Genomic DNA, 18,881 nt, shown 5'->3' with positions numbered 1-18,881 from the left:
CTGGTAGGGTTAAAGCTATGTTCTAGACCACTGGTAGGGTTAATGCTATGTTCTAGACTACTTGTAGGGTTATAGTTATGTTCTAGATAACAAGTAGGGTTATAGCTATGTTCTAGACCACTGGTAGGGTTAAAGCTATGTTCTAGACCATTGGTAGGGTTAAAGCTACGTTCTAGACCACTGGTAGGGTTATAGCTATGTTCTAGACAACAAGTAGGGTTAAAGCTATGTTCTAGACCACTGGTAGGGTTATAGCTATGTTCTAGACCACTGGTAGGGTTATAGCTATGTTCTAGACAACAAGTAGGGTTAAAGCTATGTTCTAGACAACAAGTAGGGTTAAAGCTATGTTATAGACCGCTGGTAGGGTTAAATCTATGTTCTAGACAACAAGTAGGGTTAAAGCTATGTTCTAGACCACTGGTAGTGTTATAGCTATGTTCTAGACCACTGGTAGGTTTAAAGCTATGTTCTAGACCACTGGTATGGTTAAAGCTATGTTCTAGACCACTGGTAGGGTTAAAGCTATGTTCTAGACCACTGGTAGGGTTAAAGCTATGTTCTAGACCACTGGTAGGGTTATAGCTATGTTCTAGACCACTGGAGGGTTATAGCTATGTTCTAGACCACTGGTAGGGTTAAAGCTATGTTCTAGACCACTGGTAGGGTTATAGCTATGTTCTAGACCACTGGTAGGGTTATAGCTATGTTCTAGACCACTGGTAGGGTTAAAGCTACGTTCTAGACAACAAGTAGGGTTAAACCTATGTTCTAGAGCACTGGTAGGGTTATGGCTATGTTCTAGACCACTGGTAGTTTTATAGCTATTGTCTAGACAACAAATCGGGTTAAAGCTATGTTCTAGACAACAAGTAGGGTTAAAGCTATGTTCTAGACCACTGATAGGGTTATAGCTATGTTCTAGACCACTGGTAGGGTTATAGCTATGTTCTAGACAACAAGTAGGGTTAAAGCTATGTTCTAGACAACATGTAGGTTTAAAGCTATGTTCTAGACCACTGGTAGGGTTATAGCTATGTTCTAGACCACTGGTAGGGTTATAGCTATGTTCTAGACCACTGGTAGGTTTAAAGCTATGTTCTAGACCACTGGTAGGTTTAAAGCTATGTTCTAGACCACTGGTAGGGTTTTAGCTATGTTCTAGACAACTGGTAGGGTTATAGTTATGTTCTAGACAACAAGTAGGCTTATAGCTATGTTCTAGACCACTGGTAGAGTTAAAGCTATGTTCTAGAACATTGGTAGGGTTAAAGCTACGTTCTAGACCACTGGTAGGGTTATAGCTATGTTCTAGACAACAAGGAGGGTTAAAGCTATGTTCTAGACAACAAGTAGGGTTAAAGCTATGTTATAGACCACTGGTAGGGTTAAAGCTATGTTCTAGACAACAAGTAGGGTTAAAGCTATGTTCTAGACCACTGGTAGGGTTATAGCTATGTTCTAGACCACTGGTAGGGTTATAGCTATGTTTTAGACCAATGGTAGGGTTAAAGCTATGTTCTAGACCACTGGTAGGTTTAAAGCTATGTTCTAGACCACTGGTAGGTTTAAAGCTATGTTCTAGACCACAGGTAGGGTTATAGCTATGTTCTAGACCACTGGTAGGGTTAAAGCTATGTTCTAGACCACTGGTAGGGTTATAGCTATGTTCTAGACCACTGGAGGGTTATAGCTATGTTCTAGACCACTGGTAGGGTTAAAGCTATGTTCTAGACCACTGGTAGGGTTATAGCTATGTTCTAGACCACTGGTAGGGTTATTGCTATGTTCTAGACAACAAGTAGGGTTAAAGCTATGTTCTAGACAACAAGTAGGGTTAAAGCTATGTTCTAGACCACTGGTAGGGTTATAGCTATGTTCTAGACCACTGGTAGTGTTATAGCCATGTTCTAGACAACAAGTAGGGTTAAAGCTATGTTCTAGACAACATGTAGGGTTAAAGCTATGTTCTAGACCACTGGTAGGGGTATAGCTATGTTCTAGACCACTGGTAGGTTTAAAGCTATGTTCTAGACCACTGGTAGGGTTAAAGCTATGTTCTAGACCACTGGTAGGGTTATAGCTATGTTCTAGACCACCTGTAGGGTTATAGTTATGTTCTAGACAACAAGTAGGGTTAAAGCTATATTCTAGACCACTGGTAGGGTTATAGCTATGTTCTAGACCACTGGTAGGGTTATAGCTATGTTCTAGACAACAAGTAGGGTTAAAACTATGTTCTAGACAACAAGTAGGGTTAAAGCTATGTTATAGACCACTGGTAGGGTTAAAGCTATGTTCTAGACCACTGGTAGGGTTATAGCTATGTTCTAGACCACTGGTAGGGTTATAGCTATATTCTAGAACACTGATAGTGTTAAAGCTATGTTCTAGACCACTGGTAGGGGTATAGCTATGTTCTAGACCACTGGTAGGTTTAAAGCTATGTTCTAGACCACTGGTAGGGTTAAAGCTATGTTCTAGACCACTGGTAGGGTTAATGCTATGTTCTAGACCACTGGTAGGGTTATAGTTATGTTCTACACAACAAGTAGGGTTATAGCTATGTTCTAGACCACTGATAGGGTTAAAGCTATGTTCTAGACCATTGGTAGGGTTATAGCTATGTTCTAGACAACAAGTAGGGTTAAAGCTATGTTCTAGACAACAAGTAGGGTTAAAGCTATGTTCTAGACCACTGGTAGGGTTATAGCTATGTTCTAGACCACTGGTAGGGTTATAGCTATGTTCTAGACAACAAGTAGGGTTAAAGCTATGTTCTAGACAACAAGTAGGGTTAAAGCTATGTTATAGACCGCTGGTAGGGTTAAAGCTATGTTCTAGACAACAAGTAGGGTTTAAGCTATGTTCTAGACCAATGGTAGGGTTATAGCTATGTTCTAGACCACTGGTAGGTTTAAAGCTATGTTCTAGACCACTGGTAGGGTTAAAGCTATGTTCTAGACCACTGGTAGGGTTATAGCTATGTTCTAGACCACTGGTAGGGTTAAAGCTATGTTCTAGACCACTGGTAGGGTTATAGCTATGTTCTAGACCACTGGTAGGGTTATAGCTATGTTCTAGACCACTGTAGGGTTAAAGCTATGTTCTAGACAACAAGTAGGGTTAAAGCTATGTTCTAGACCACTGGTAGGGTTATAGCTATGTTCTAGACCACTGGTAGGGTTATAGCTATGTTCTAGACCACTGGTAGGGTTTAAGCTATGTTCTAGACCACTGGTAGGTTTAGAGCTATGTTCTAGACCACTGGTAGGTTTAGATCTATGTTCTAGACCACTGGTAGGGTTATAGCTATGTTCTTGACCACTGGTAGGGTTAAAGCTATGTTCTAGACCACTGGTAGGGTTAAAGCTATGTTCTAGATCACTGGTAGGGTTAAAGCTATGTTCTAGACCACTGGTAGGGTTAAAGCTATGTTCTAGACCACTGGTAGGGTTAAAGCTATGTTCTAGACCACTGGTAGGGTTAAAGCTATGTTCTAGACCACTGGTAGGGTTATAGCTATGTTCTAGACCACTGGTAGGGTTATAGCTATGTTCTAGACCACCTGTAGGGTTATAGTTATGTTCTAGACAACAAGTAGGGTTAAAGCTATATTCTAGACCACTGGTAGGGTTATAGCTATGTTCTAGACCACTGGTAGGGTTATAGCTATGTTCTAGACAACAAGTAGGGTTAAAACTATGTTCTAGACAACAAGTAGGGTTAAAGCTATGTTATAGACCACTGGTAGGGTTAAAGCTATGTTCTAGACCACTGGTAGGGTTATAGCTATGTTCTAGACCACTGGTAGGGTTATAGCTATATTCTAGAACACTGATAGTGTTAAAGCTATGTTCTAGACCACTGGTAGGGGTATAGCTATGTTCTAGACCACTGGTAGGTTTAAAGCTATGTTCTAGACCACTGGTAGGGTTAAAGCTATGTTCTAGACCACTGGTAGGGTTAATGCTATGTTCTAGACCACTGGTAGGGTTATAGTTATGTTCTAGACAACAAGTAGGGTTATAGCTATGTTCTAGACCACTGATAGGGTTAAAGCTATGTTCTAGACCATTGGTAGGGTTATAGCTATGTTCTAGACAACAAGTAGGGTTAAAGCTATGTTCTAGACAACAAGTAGGGTTAAAGCTATGTTCTAGACCACTGGTAGGGTTATAGCTATGTTCTAGACCACTGGTAGGGTTATAGCTATGTTCTAGACAACAAGTAGGGTTAAAGCTATGTTCTAGACAACAAGTAGGGTTAAAGCTATGTTATAGACCGCTGGTAGGGTTAAAGCTATGTTCTAGACAACAAGTAGGGTTTAAGCTATGTTCTAGACCAATGGTAGGGTTATAGCTATGTTCTAGACCACTGGTAGGTTTAAAGCTATGTTCTAGACCACTGGTAGGGTTAAAGCTATGTTCTAGACCACTGGTAGGGTTATAGCTATGTTCTAGACCACTGGTAGGGTTAAAGCTATGTTCTAGACCACTGGTAGGGTTATAGCTATGTTCTAGACCACTGGTAGGGTTATAGCTATGTTCTAGACCACTGTAGGGTTAAAGCTATGTTCTAGACAACAAGTAGGGTTAAAGCTATGTTCTAGACCACTGGTAGGGTTATAGCTATGTTCTAGACCACTGGTAGGGTTATAGCTATGTTCTAGACCACTGGTAGGGTTTAAGCTATGTTCTAGACCACTGGTAGGTTTAGAGCTATGTTCTAGACCACTGGTAGGTTTAGATCTATGTTCTAGACCACTGGTAGGGTTATAGCTATGTTCTTGACCACTGGTAGGGTTAAAGCTATGTTCTAGACCACTGGTAGGGTTAAAGCTATGTTCTAGATCACTGGTAGGGTTAAAGCTATGTTCTAGACCACTGGTAGGGTTAAAGCTATGTTCTAGACCACTGGTAGGGTTAAAGCTATGTTCTAGACCACTGGTAGGGTTAAAGCTATGTTCTAGACCACTGGTAGGGTTATAGCTATGTTCTAGACCACTGGTAGGGTTATAGATCAAATCAAATCGAATGTATTTATATAGCCCTTCGTACATCAGCTGATATCTCAAAGTGCTGTACAGAAACCCAGCCTAAAACCCCAAACAGCAAGCAATGCATGTGAAAGAAGCACGGTGGCTAGGAAAAACTCCATAGGAAAAACTCCCTAGAAAGGCCAAAAACCTAGGAAGAAACCTAGAGAGGAACCAGGCTATGAGGGGTTGCCAGTCCTCTTCTGGCTGTGCAGGGTGGATATTATAACAGAACATGGCCAAGATGTTAAAATGTTCATAAATGACCAGCATGGTCAAATAATAATAATCATAGTAGTTGTTGAGGGTGCAACAAGCACGTCCGGTGAACAGGTCAGGGTTCCATAGCCGCAGGCAGAACAGTTGAAACTGGAGCAGCAGCACTGCCAGGTGGACTGGGGACAGCAAGGAGTCATCAAGCCAGGTAGTCCTGAGGCATGGTCCTAGGGCTCAGGTCCTCCGAGAGAGAGAAAGAGAGAATTAGAGAGAGCATATTTAAATTCACACAGGACACCGGATAAGACAAGAGAAATACTCTAGATGTAACAGACTGACCCTAGCCCCCCGACACAAACTACTGCAGCATAAATACTGGAGGCTGAGACAGGAGGGATCAGGAGACACTGTGGCCCCATCCGATGAAACCACCGGACAGGGCCAAACAGGCAGGATATAACCCCACCCACTTTGCCAAAGCACAGCCCCCACACCACTAGAGGGATGTCTCCAACCACCAACTTACCGTCCTAAGACAAGGCCGAGTATAGCCCACAAAGATCTCCGCCATGGCACAACCCAAGGGGGGGCGCCAACCCAGACAGGAAGACCACGTCAGTGACTCAGCCCACTCAAGTGACGCACCCCTCCCATGGACGGCATGGAAGAACACCAGTACGCCAGTTACTCAGCCCCTGTAAAAGGGTTAGAGGCAGAGAATCCCAGTGGAGAGAGGGGAACCGGCAAGGCAGAGACAGCAAGGGCGGTTCGTTGCTCCAGCCTTTCCGTTCACCTTCACACTCCTGGGTCAGACTATACTTAATCATAGGACCTACTGAAGAGATAAGTCTTCAGTAAAGACTTAAAGGTTGAGACTGAGTCTGCGTCTCTCACATTGGTAGGCAGACCATTCCATAAAAATGGAGCTCTATAGGAGAAACCTCTACCTCCAGCCTTTTGCTTAGAAATTCTAGGGACAATTAGGAGGCCTGCGTCTTGTGACCGTAGCGTACGTGTAGGTATGTACGGCAGGACCAAATCAGAAAGATAGGTAGGAGCAAGCCAATGTAATGCTTTGTAGGTTAGCAGTAAAACCTTGAAATCAGCCCTTGCTTTAACAGGAAGCCAGTGTAGGGAGGCTAGCACTGGAGTAATATGATCACATTTTTTGGTTCTAGTCAGGATTCTAGCAGCCGTATTTAGCACTAACTGAAGTTTATTTAGTGCTTTATCCGGGTAGCCGGAAAGTAGAACATTGCAGTAGTCCAGCCTAGAAGTAACAAAAGCATGGATAAATTTTTCTGCGTCATTTTTGGACAGAAAGTTTCTGATTTATGTTATAGCTATGTTCTAGACCACTGGTAGGGTTAAAGCTATGTTCTAGACCACTGGTAGGGATATAGCTATGTTCTAGACCACTGGTAGGGTTATAGCTATGTTCTAGACCACTGGTAGGGTTATAGCTATGTTCTAGACCACTCGTAGGGTTAAAGCTATGTTCTAGACCACTGGTAGGGTTAAAGCTATGTTCTAGACCACTGGTTGGGTTATAGCTATGTTCTAGACAACTGGTAGGGTTAAAGCTATGTTCTAGACTACTGGTAGGTTTAAAGCTATGTTCTAGACCACTGGTAGGGTTAAAGCTATGTTCTAGACCACTGGTAGGGTTATAGCTATGGAACCCTCTTTGTGAAGGGTTATACATTGAATTGAAAAGCGTTCTACCTGGATCTGAAATGTTTCAAAAGGAACAAAAGGTTTCCTCAAAGGGAACAGCCAATGAACCCTTTTGGGGTCTAGACTGCCTTTTCTTTAAAAAAAGTGTGTTCTAAACTTCAATACCCCTGACAATGATGTCCTAGTAGTGATAATAACCTCTGAGTTCTGAGTTTATTTATATAGTTAACCCTTATATTCTCTCCTCTTGACTACATATGAGGCCAATCAAGGAGGCAAAACAACAGTACAGGGACAAAGTGAAGTCGCAATTCAATGGCTCAGACACAAGACGTATGTAGCAGGGACTCCCCACAATCACGGATGATAAGGGCAAAGCCAGCCAGTTGCCAGTTGTGGACGCTGATGGCTCGCTCCTGCTCAAGATAAACACCTTCTTCGCCTGCTTTGAGGAAAACAAAGAGCCGCAGTCAAGGGGCATCGCCACTCAAGAAGACCGTGAGCTCTTGTTCTCCGTGGCCGAAGTGAGTAAAACAGTTCAGGATGTTAACCCTCGCAAGGCTGCCGGCCCAGACGGCATCCCAAGCTACGTCCTAAGAGCATGTGCAGACCAGCTGGCTGGAGTGTTTACGGACACAACAGATCCCAGTCCGCTGTCCCCACTTGCTTCACGGTGTCCACCATTGTTCCTGTACTCAAGAAAGCCAAAAGGTAACTGAACTAAATGACAATCGCCCCGTAGCACTCCCTTCTGTCATCATGAAGTGTTTTGAGGCTAGTTAAGGATCATATCACCTCCACCTTACCAGACAGCCTAGACCCACTACAATTTGCATATCTCCCCAACAGATCCACGGATGACGCAAATACCATCACACGGACACCCAAGGAGTCAAGGAGTCCTCAGAACCATCACTCACTACACCCAAGGAGTCAAGGAGTCCTCAGAACCATCACTCAGTACACCCAAGGAGTCCTCAGAACCATCACTCAGTACACCCAAGGAGTCCTCAGAACCATCACTCAGTACGCCCAAGGAGTCAAGGAGTCCTCAGAACCATCACTCACTACGCCCAAGGAGTCCTCAGAACCATCACTCAGTACACCCAAGGAGTCCTCAGAACCATCACTCAGTACGCCCAAGGAGTCAAGGAGTCCTCAGAACCATCACTCAGTACACCCAAGGAGTCCTCAGAACCATCACTCAGGACACCCAAGGAGTCCTCAGAACCATCACTCAGTACGCCCAAGGAGTCCTCAGAACCATCACTCAGGACACCCAAGGAGTCCTCAGAACCATCACTCAGTACACCCAAGGAGTCCTCAGAACCATCACTCACTACACCCAAGGAGTCCTCAGAATCATCACTCACTACACCCAAGGAGTCCTCAGATGTTTTGAACACATTAAAACAACCCTGTGCAGGGAGTTGATGAGCGGCGTTATGCAATACGGGATCCTCAGGAAAACATGCAGATGGCGAGGAAGATGAGGCGGGGCTGGGCGGGGCGCTAGTAGACTAATGACCAACCTTAAGTCTACAGTGTGAACTCACAACGCGAGCGCTACATCATGCACGCCTGAGGTGGATGATAAAGGACACTGGCCAGTTCTAAAGGCTGCCCCAATAGTCTTCCCTGTGGCTCAGTTGGTAGAGCATGGTGTTTGCAACGCCAGGGTTGTGGGTTCGATTCCCACGGGGGGCCAGTACAAAAAAAAAATGTATGCATTCACTACTGTAAGTTGCTCTGGATAAGAGCGTCTGCTAAATGACTAAAATGTAAATGTAACTTCCAAAGTCATTCAACTGGTGCTTTTAAATACAAGATTCATAAATAACAAAGGCTTACTACTGAATGATGTCATCACTGATAGAGGGGTCTAGACACTCTCTGCCTCACTAAGACTTGGCACCATGTGTCTTCACTCACACCCCCCCCCCCGTGAGCTCATCACTCCAGCGCTGTTCAACCTCCACTGGCTCCCCATTATGCCCATCCATCAACTACAAATCCTGGTTCACATCTACCAAGCTATCCACAACTCTGGACCAAAGTACCTGTCTGACCTCATCCTACCCTCCTGGCCCTACACGCACCCTTCTCTCCTCCAGGTCCATCTCCCTTCAGCAGCCCCACATCAGACCACCCTTCAGTTCTCCAGGTCCATCTCCCTTCAGCAGCCCCACATCAGACCACCCTTCAGTCCTCCAGGTCCATCTCCCTTCAGCAGCCCCACATCAGACCACCCTTCAGTCCTCCAGGTCCGTCTCCCTTCAGCAGCCCCACATCAGACCACCCATCTCTCCTCCAGGTCCATCTCCCTTCAGCAGCCCCACATCAGACCACCCTTCAGTCCTCCAGGTCTGTCTCCCTTCAGCAGCCCCACATCAGACCACCCTTCAGTCTCCAGGTCCATCTCCCTTCAGCAGCCCCACATCAGACCACCCTTCAGTCCTCCAGGTCCATCTCCCTTCAGCAGCCCCACATCAGACCACCCTTCTCTCCTCCAGGTCCATCTCCCTTCAGCAGCCCCACATCAGACCACCCTTCTCTCCTCCAGGTCCATCTCCCTTCAGCAGCCCCACATCAGACCACCCTTCAGTCCTCCAGGTCCATCTCCCTTCAGCAGCCCCACATCAGACCACCCTTCTCTCCTCCAGGTCCATCTCCCTTCAGCAGCCCCACATCAGACCACCCTTCAGTCCTCCAGGTCTGTCTCCCTTCAGCAGGCCCCACATCAGACCACCCTTCAGTCCTCCAGGTCCATCTACCTTCAGCAGCCCCACAGCAGACTAAAAACTATGGGTGACAGTGCTTTCAGTTGTGCAGCTCAGCGTCTGTGGAACACACTTCCAGACACTATTAGGGCTGCAGAGTCTCTGTCCTCTTTAAGACACAGCTAAAGGCCGCGCTGTTCAGAAAAGCTTTCAAGGACCTCTAATTTATTCTCATGTTCTCCAGATCTGACAACACCTGCATATAGCTTTGATTGTTCTCTTTGTTCTATATTCTCTGTTTTGGATGGTTTTTAATAATAATAATAATTATTATTATTATTATTATTATTATTATTATTATTATTATTATTATTATTAGTAGTAGTAGTAGTAGTAGTAGTAATAGTAGTAATAGTAGTAGTGTTAGAGGCATTAGTGTTATTACTATCATTAATAGTATGAGTAGTAGTAATAGTATTAGTATTAATAGTAGTATTTGTATTATTAGTAGTATTCTAAGTATTAGTGTTATTACTATCATTACTATCATTAATAGTATTAGTATTATTAGTAGTATTAAGAGTATTAATATTACTAGTAGTGTTTGTAGTATTTGTATTGTTAGTTGTATTATTAGTATTAGTGTTATTAGTATTATTCATATTTTTATTTTTATTAGTAGTATCAGTGTTTGTGTTATTAGAATTATTTGTTGTATTATTAGTATTATTAGTATTTGTATTATTAGTGGTATGAATAGTATTAGTTGTATTAGTATTATTCATATTTCTATTAGTATTAGTAGCATTAGTGTTATTAGCATTATTAGTATTCATGCTATTAACATTATTAGTAGTATTATTAGTGTTAGTGTTAATAATATTATTAAAATGTTTATTATTAGTATTAGTATTAGTGTTATTATTAGTGTTATTAGTATTATTATTAGTGGTATTAGTATTGGTAGTAGTATTAGTGTTATTAGCATTATTATTATTTGTGTTATTAGTATTAGTAGTATTATTAGTGTTATTTGCATTATTATTATTAGTGTTATTAGTATTGGTAGTATTATTATTAGTATTAGCAGTAGTATTAGTGTTATTAGTATTGGTAGTATTATTATTAGTAGTAGTAGTAGTATTAGTGTTATTGGTAGTATTATTAGTTTTATTAGTAGTAGTATTAGTATAATTAGTAATGTTAGTATTTTTTTTGCACCTTGGGTGTGAGAAAAGTGCTTTACAAATTAAATGAGTTATTTATTGTTATCATGAATGTCCATATAAAACTACATGTAATAAAGTAGTCACTCTGTCGGTGTGAAGTATTTAACCCCTGGGATGTCCTCAGCAAACAGGCTCACACTGCTGGTCGACATTTTAATCTGCAGTGTCTGGGTTTTTTTATTTAACTAGGCAAGTCAGTTAAGAACATATTCTTATTTACAATGACAGCCTAGGAACAGTGGGTTAACTGCCTTGTTCAGTGGCAGAATGACAGATTTTGACCTTGTCAGCTCAGGGATTCGATCCAGCAACCTTTCGGTTACTGGCCCAACGCTCTAACCACAAGGCCTGTCGCCCCATGAGGGATAGTTGGCACGTTCAGAAAGTGAAGAATTGATCTGAATTGTGTTTGTAATTAGCGTCTTCCCCGGTGGATCGTCTGCTCATTAAGAAGAGTATGGTAATGAGGCTGCTGGTGAATAAACGTGTGTCAAACTGTCATGAAGCCACAGTCAGTCTGCCAACTGTCAAAAATAACTAACTTTATGAACACCCTCGTCCTGGACAAAGACAAAATGTTGGTTTAGCTCTCTAGGCTTTCAGATGAAAGTGAGCCTAATGACGGGACAATATGATTTAATCCCCATTGTTCAGGCAATCCAGTGTCTGTAAAACAACACGTTTCACTGCACCTATCCACATTTTCACACACAGTAAACTGTGTTCAACACTGTTCATAAATGGTATTTAATTTAACCTCATCTCTCACAGTAAACTGTGTTCAACACTGTTCATAAATGGTATTTAATTTAACCTCATCTCTCACAGTAAACTGTTTTAACACTGATAATATACTGTACCTCATTTAAACCTAATTCTCACTGTAAACTGCTTATCTTCATGTGCGTTATTCTCCTGTCAACACACTCACCCTCTCTCTCTCCCTCTCCCTCTCCCTCTCCCTCTCCCTCTCCTGAACCAACGGGGAGTCTGAGTGTGTGTAAATGAGTTATATGTCAGTAGGCTGTTTATATCTTTTAGTTAACACTGAGATATTACAACAGAGAAGTGCTTTAATTAGATATGGGCACGTTGATTTGAATTAACTCACACCTGGATTCCAACTGTGACAGTGTTGACAGGAGAATAATGCACATGAAGATAAGCACAAGCACAGTATATTAACAGAGTTAAAAACCAGTTTACTGAGAGAGTTGAGGTTTAAAAGTGAAATGTACTATATTAGCAGTGTTGAAAACAGTTCACTGAGAGAGTTGAGGTCTAAATGAAATGCACTATATTAACAGAGTTAAAAAAACAGTTTACTGAGAGAGTTGAGGTTTAAATTAAGTGCAGTATATTAAGAGTGTAGAAAAGAGTTTACTGTGAGAAATTAGGTTTAAATGAAGTACAGTATATTAACAGTGTTGAAAACAGTTTACTGTGAGCGACGAGGTTTACATTAAGGACAGTTTAAACAGTTCCAGTCAGGTTGAAACTGTCTGGAAAACATGGTTTTTGTGGATTTTGTTTCAAGGCTAAACACAACTAAATGGATGACTGGTAATTTATGAAAGTGTTATTCAATGCGTTTCTATAGCAGTAAAGATCAAATTCAAAATGTTATTAAATCATTTTTGTATATATATTTTTTTGTAAAATTCAAAATCAAAATGCTAAATGATCCATGGTATGAACATCTTAAAACGATTCCGTCAGTTTGAATTCAAAATGCCAACAGAAATTAAGACTGTTAGCTAGATAACTAATTCAGCCACTTGTACGTCTCCTTATGGAAGCTAGCTTTAACATTAGCCATATTCAGGGATACTCTTTTACCTAGCATTGAATTTAACAGGACATTATGCTTAGCAAATGTAATTCCTCATACAAGCCCAAAACATTTGAGTCATTTTATGATGGTAAAAACAGCTCTTACCTTAGTCGGTGATGGCAAATCAGATGATGACGGCAGCGTATGTTGCAGGTCGAAACAAACAGGTTTGTCGCAGCGCGAGATGCTGTCACGTCCTGACCAGTAAAAGGGGTTATTTGTTATTGTAGTTTGATCAGGGCATGGCAGGGGGTGTTTGTTTTGTGTGTTTCGGGGTTTTTGCTTTATGTTCTATGTGTTCTATTTCTATGTGGGTTTCCTAGTTCTATTTCTATGTTAGTTTTGGGAACGACCTCCAATTAGAAGCAGCTGGTTGTCGTTGCTTCTAATTGGAGGCCATATTTAAGTAGGGGTTTTTGTCTTGTGTTTGTGGGTGGTTGTTCCATGTATAGTCATTTTACCTTACAGGACTGTTTTTTGTCGTTTTTTTGTTCGGTGTTCATTTCTTTAATAAATCAAGAAGATGATTCATATACCCGCTGCAGTTTGGTCCGATCATTACGACGCATATGACAAATGCATTGCAGGAAGTGCAGATGACTAAAACCAAAGACTTCCAATGAGTTCAGTAACTCAATTTTCTCTCTCTTTGGTTATTCTCATAAAAGTTACATTTTGAGCAACATATTTCACCGAAGAAAAATATAAGCGCAACATGTAAAGTGTTGTTTCATGAGCTGAAATAAAAGATCTCAGAAATTTTACATTTGCACAAAAACCTTATTTCTCTCAAATTTTGAACACAAATTGTTTTCATCCCTGTTCGTGAGTTTTTATCCTTTGCCAAAATAATCCATCCACTTGACAGGTGTGGCATATCAAGAAGCTGGGCTTGGGTCTATTTTTCTCCATTTCCACCTGACTGACGTGCCCAAAGTTAACTGCCTGTTGTTCAGGCCCAGAAGCCAGGATATGCATGTAATTAGTACCATTGGAAAGAAAACACTCTGAAGTTTGTAGAAATGTTAAAATAATGTAAGAGACTATAACACAATAGATATGGTAGGAGAAAATACAATGAAAAAACAACCAGAATTTTGTTTTTGAGAGCCGATGCTCTTCCATTCGACAGCATAGGGAAAATATTAAATCTAGCTCCCAGTATGCAATTCCTATGGCTTCCACCGGATGTCAGTAGTCCTTGTTCAAGGTTTCAGGCTTGTTTCTTCCCAAATGAGGAAGAATAATGAGTTTTAGTACTGGGATACAGGCTTGGAAATCTATGCGTGCGTGACGAACGGGACGCGTAACCTGCTAGTATCGTTTTCCTATTGAACATACTTCATCCGTATGAAATATTATAGTTTAATTACATTTGAGGGTACCTGAGGATTAAATAGAAACGTATTTTGACTTGTTTTAACAAAGTTTAGCGGTAGCTTTTTGGATTCCTTTCTCTGCCTGTTGAATGAGTAGATTACTCATGTTTGGGTGATTTGTATGATTCCCAATTAGAGGCAGCTGGTAATTGTTGTCTCTAATTGGGGATCATACTTAAGTAGCTTGTTTTTCACATGTGGGTTATGGGATATTGTTTATGTGTAGTTGCATTGTAGTCACGGTTCGTTTATTCTTTATTTGTTTTGTATTTTTCTAAAGTTTCACTTTCTAATAAATTATATGGAACGCTTCTCACGCTGCGCCTTGGTCCGATCATTATTATGACGAACGTGACAATTAACAAGAATTTAAGCTTTTTACCAATATAAGACACTTGTATTTTCCTAAATGTTTAATATCCAGAATTTTTATGATTATTTATTTGAATTGCGCGCCCTCCAGTTTCACCGGAAGTTGTCCCGCTAGAGGGACACCTAGCCTTAAGAATTAAACAGCTTGGAAAATGACAGAAAATAATGTCATGACTTTAGAAGCTTCTGATAGGCTAATTGACATCATTTGAGTCAATTGGAGGTGTACCAATTGATATATTTCAAGACCTACCTTCAAACTCAGGGCCTCTTTGCTTGATATCATGGAAAAATGACCTCAGAAAAAAAATTGTAGACCGCCACAAGTCTGGTTCATCCTTGGGAGCAATTTCCAAATGCCTGAAGGTACCACGTTCATCTGTACAAACAATAGTACGCAAGTATAAACACCATGGGACCACGCAGCCGTCATACTGCTCAGGAAGTAGACATGTTCTGTCTCCTAGAGATGAACGTACTTTGGTGCGAAAAGTGCAAATCACTCCCAGAACATCAGCAAAGGACCGTGTGAAGATGCTGGAGGAAACAGGTACAAAAGTATCTATGTCCACAGTAAAACGAGTCCTATATCAGCATAACCTGAAAGTCCACTCAGCAAGGAAGAAGCCACTGCTCTAAAACCGCCATAAAAAAGGCCAGAGTACTGTTTGCAACTGCACATGTGGACAAAAATTGTAATTTTTTTAGAAATGTCCTCTGGTCTGATGAAACAAAAATAGAACTGTTTGGCCATAATGACCTTCATTATGTTTGGAGGAAATGTTTGACCCAAGTTAAACTATTTAAAGGCAATGCTCCCAAATACTAATTGAGTGTATATAAACTTCTCACCCACTGGGAATGTGATGAAAGAAATAAAAGCTGAAATAAATCATTATCTCTACTATTATTCTGACATTTCACATTCTTAAAATAAAGTGGTGATCGTAACTGACCTAAAAAAATATAATTTTTACTGGATTAAATGTCAGGAATTGTGAAAAACTGAGTTGAAATGTATTTGGCTAAGTTCTGACTTCTGACTTCAACTGTAGATTTCGAAAATATGTATTTTACTTGGGGAAACAACATCAAACATTTACAGCAAATAGTCTGATATTTGGCACTCTTCTTGGTCAAATAGCTCTTACACAGCCTTGAGGTGGGTTTTGGGTCATTGTCCTGATGAAAAACAAATGAAAGTCCCACTAAGCTCAAACCAGATGGGATGGCGTATCACTGCAGAATGCTGTGGTAGCGATGCTGGTTAAATGTGTCTTGAATTCTAAATAAATTACAGACAGTGTCACCAGCAAATCACCCCCACACCATCACACCTCCTCCTCCATGCTTCACGGTGGGAACCACACATGCGAAGATCATTCGTTCACCTACTCTGCATCTCACAAAGACACAGCGGCCTTTGGACTAATCAGACCAAACAACACATTTCCAGTGGTCTAATGTCCATTGCTTGGGTTTTTTGGTCCAAGCAAGTCTCTTCTTCTTATTGGTGACTTTTAGTAGTGGTTTCTTTGCAGCAATTTGACCATGAAGGCCTGATTCAAGCAGTCTCCTCTGAACAGTTGATGTTGATATGTGTCGGTTACTTGAACTCTGTGAAGCATTTATTTGGGTTGCAATCTGAGGTGCAGTTAACTCTAATGAACTTATCCTCTGCAGCAGAGGTAACTCTGAGTCTTCATTTCCTATTGCGGGGATCATGAGAGACAGTTTCATCATAGAGCTAGATGGTTTTTGCGACTGCCCTTGAAACTTTCAAAGTTTTTGAAATGTTCTGCATTGACTGACCTTCATGTCTTAAAGTAAAGATGGACTGTCATTTCTCTTTGTTTATTTGAGCTGTTCTTGCCATAATATGGACTTGGTACTTTACCAAATAGGGCTATCATCTTTATACCACCCCTACCTTGTCACAACACAACTGATTGGCTCAAATTCCATTAAGAAGGAAATAAATTCCACAAATTAACTTTTAATGAATTAACCTCATGAAGCTGGTTGAGAGAATGCCAAGAGTGTGCAAAGCTGTCGTCAAGGCAAAGGGTGGCTACTTTGAATAATATGAAATATAAGATATATTTTGATTTGTTTATTAACAATTTTTTGGTAACTACATGATTCCATAAGTGTCATTTCATAGGTTTGATGTAAAGGAGATTGGCAATCTCCCCTCAGGTGACTGAAAAGATTTGGCATGGGTCCTCAGATCCTCAAAAAGCTCTACAGCTGCACCATCGAGAGCATTCTGACTGGTTGCATCCCTGGAAACTGCTCAGCCGCCGACCGCAAGGCGCTACGGAGGATAGTGCGTACGGTCCAATACATCACTGGGGCCAAGCTTCCTGCCATCCAGGACCTCTATACTAGGCGGTGTCAGAGGAAGTTCCTAAAAATGGCCAAAGACTCCAGCCACACAAGTCGTAGATTGTTCTCTCTGCTACCGCACGGCAAGTGGTACCGGAGCGCCAAGTCTAGGTTCAAAAGACTTCTAAACAGCTTCTACCTCCAAGCCATACGACTCCTGAACATCTAATCAAATGGCTACCAAGACTATTTGCATTGCCCCTCCTCCCCCCTCTTTTACACTGCTGCTATTATCTATGCATAGTCACTTTACCGTTACCTACATGTAGATATTACCTCAATTACCTCGACTAACCTGTACCTCCGCACATTGACTCTGTACCTGTACCCCCTGTATATAGCCTCCACATTGACTCTGTACCTGTACCCCCTGTATATAGCCTCCACATTGACTCTGTACCGTAACACCCTGTATATAGCTTCCACATTGACTCTGTACCGTAACACCCTGTATATAGCCTCCACATTGACTCTGTACCGGTACCCCCTGTATATAGCCTCCACATTGACTCTGTACCGGTACCCCCTGTATATAGCCTCCACATTGACTCTGTACCTGTACCCCCTGTATATAGCCTCCACATTGACTCTGTACATAGCTTCCACATTGACTCTGTACCGTAACACCCTGTATATAGCCTCCACATTGACTCTGTACCGGTACCCCCTGTATATAGCCTCCACATTGTTATTTACTGTTGCTCTTTTATTCTTTACTTTAGTTTATTTAGTCAATATTTTTCTTAACTCTTTTATTTTAACTGCTTTGTTGGTTAATGAGAGCCTGTAAGTCAGCATTTCACTGTAAGGTCTACACCTGTTGTATTTAGCATTTCACGGTAAGGTCTACACCTGTTGTATTCGGCGCATGTAACAAATAACATTTTATTTTATATGCAGTGCATTCGGAAAGTATTTTACAGCCTTATTCAAATAATTGCATCACTTCTTCTTTTATAAGAAACAACGTGTTTAAAATCCAAAATTGTTTACATAGTCAACTTACACACAGCTTTGACACACACACTTACCCCACCAGATCTGCCACCAGGGGCCTTTTCACAGTCCCCAAATCCAGAACAAATTCAAGAAAGCGTACAGTATTATATAGAGCCCTTATCCCTTCCATCTCATATTGCTCAAATAAACAGTAAACCTGGTTTAAAACAAACAGATAAAGCAACACCTCACAGCACAACACCTCTCCCCTATTTGACCTAGACAGTTTGTGTTTATGTGTCGATACAGTGCCTTGCAAAAGTATTCATCCCCCTTGGCATTTTTCCTATTTTGTTGTATTACAACCTGTAATTTAAATAGATTTTTATTTGGATTTCATGTAATGGACATACACAAAATAGTCCAAATTGGTGAAGTGAAATGAAAAAAAATTACTTGTTTCAAAAAATTCTACAAAATAAAAAATCATAAAAGTGGTGCATGCATTTGTATTCACCCCCTTTGCTATGAAGCCCCTAAATAAGATCTGGTGCAACCAATTACCTTCAGAATTCACATAATTAGTTAAATAAAGTCCACCTGTGTGCAATCTAAGTGTCACATAATCTGTCACATGATCTTAGTTTATATACACCTGTTCTGAAAGGCCCCAGAGTCTGCAACACCACTAAGCAGGGGGCACCACCAAGCAAGCGGCACCATGAAGACCAAGTTGCTCTCCAAACAGGTCAGGGACAAAGTTGTGGAGAAGTACAGATCAGGGTTGGGTTCTAAAAAATATCAGAAACGTTGAACATCCCACGGAGCACCATTAAATCAGTTATTAAAAAATGGAAAGAATATGGCACCACAACAAACCTGCCAAGAGAGGGCTGCCCACCAAAACTCATGGACCAGGCAAGAAGGGCATTAATCAGAGAGGCAACAAAGAGACCAAAGATAACCCTGAAGGAGCTGCAAAGCTCCACAGCGGAGATTGGTTTATCTGTCCATAGGACCACTTTAAGCGGTACACTCCACAGAGCTGGGCTTTACAGAAGACTGGCCAGAAAAAAGCCATTGCTTAAA

Source organism: Salmo salar, chromosome 19 (assembly GCF_965601325.2).
Source record: "Salmo salar chromosome 19, fSalSal1, whole genome shotgun sequence".
Taxonomy (NCBI): Eukaryota; Metazoa; Chordata; class Actinopteri; order Salmoniformes; family Salmonidae; genus Salmo; species Salmo salar.
This window is presented reverse-complemented; position numbering follows the sequence as displayed.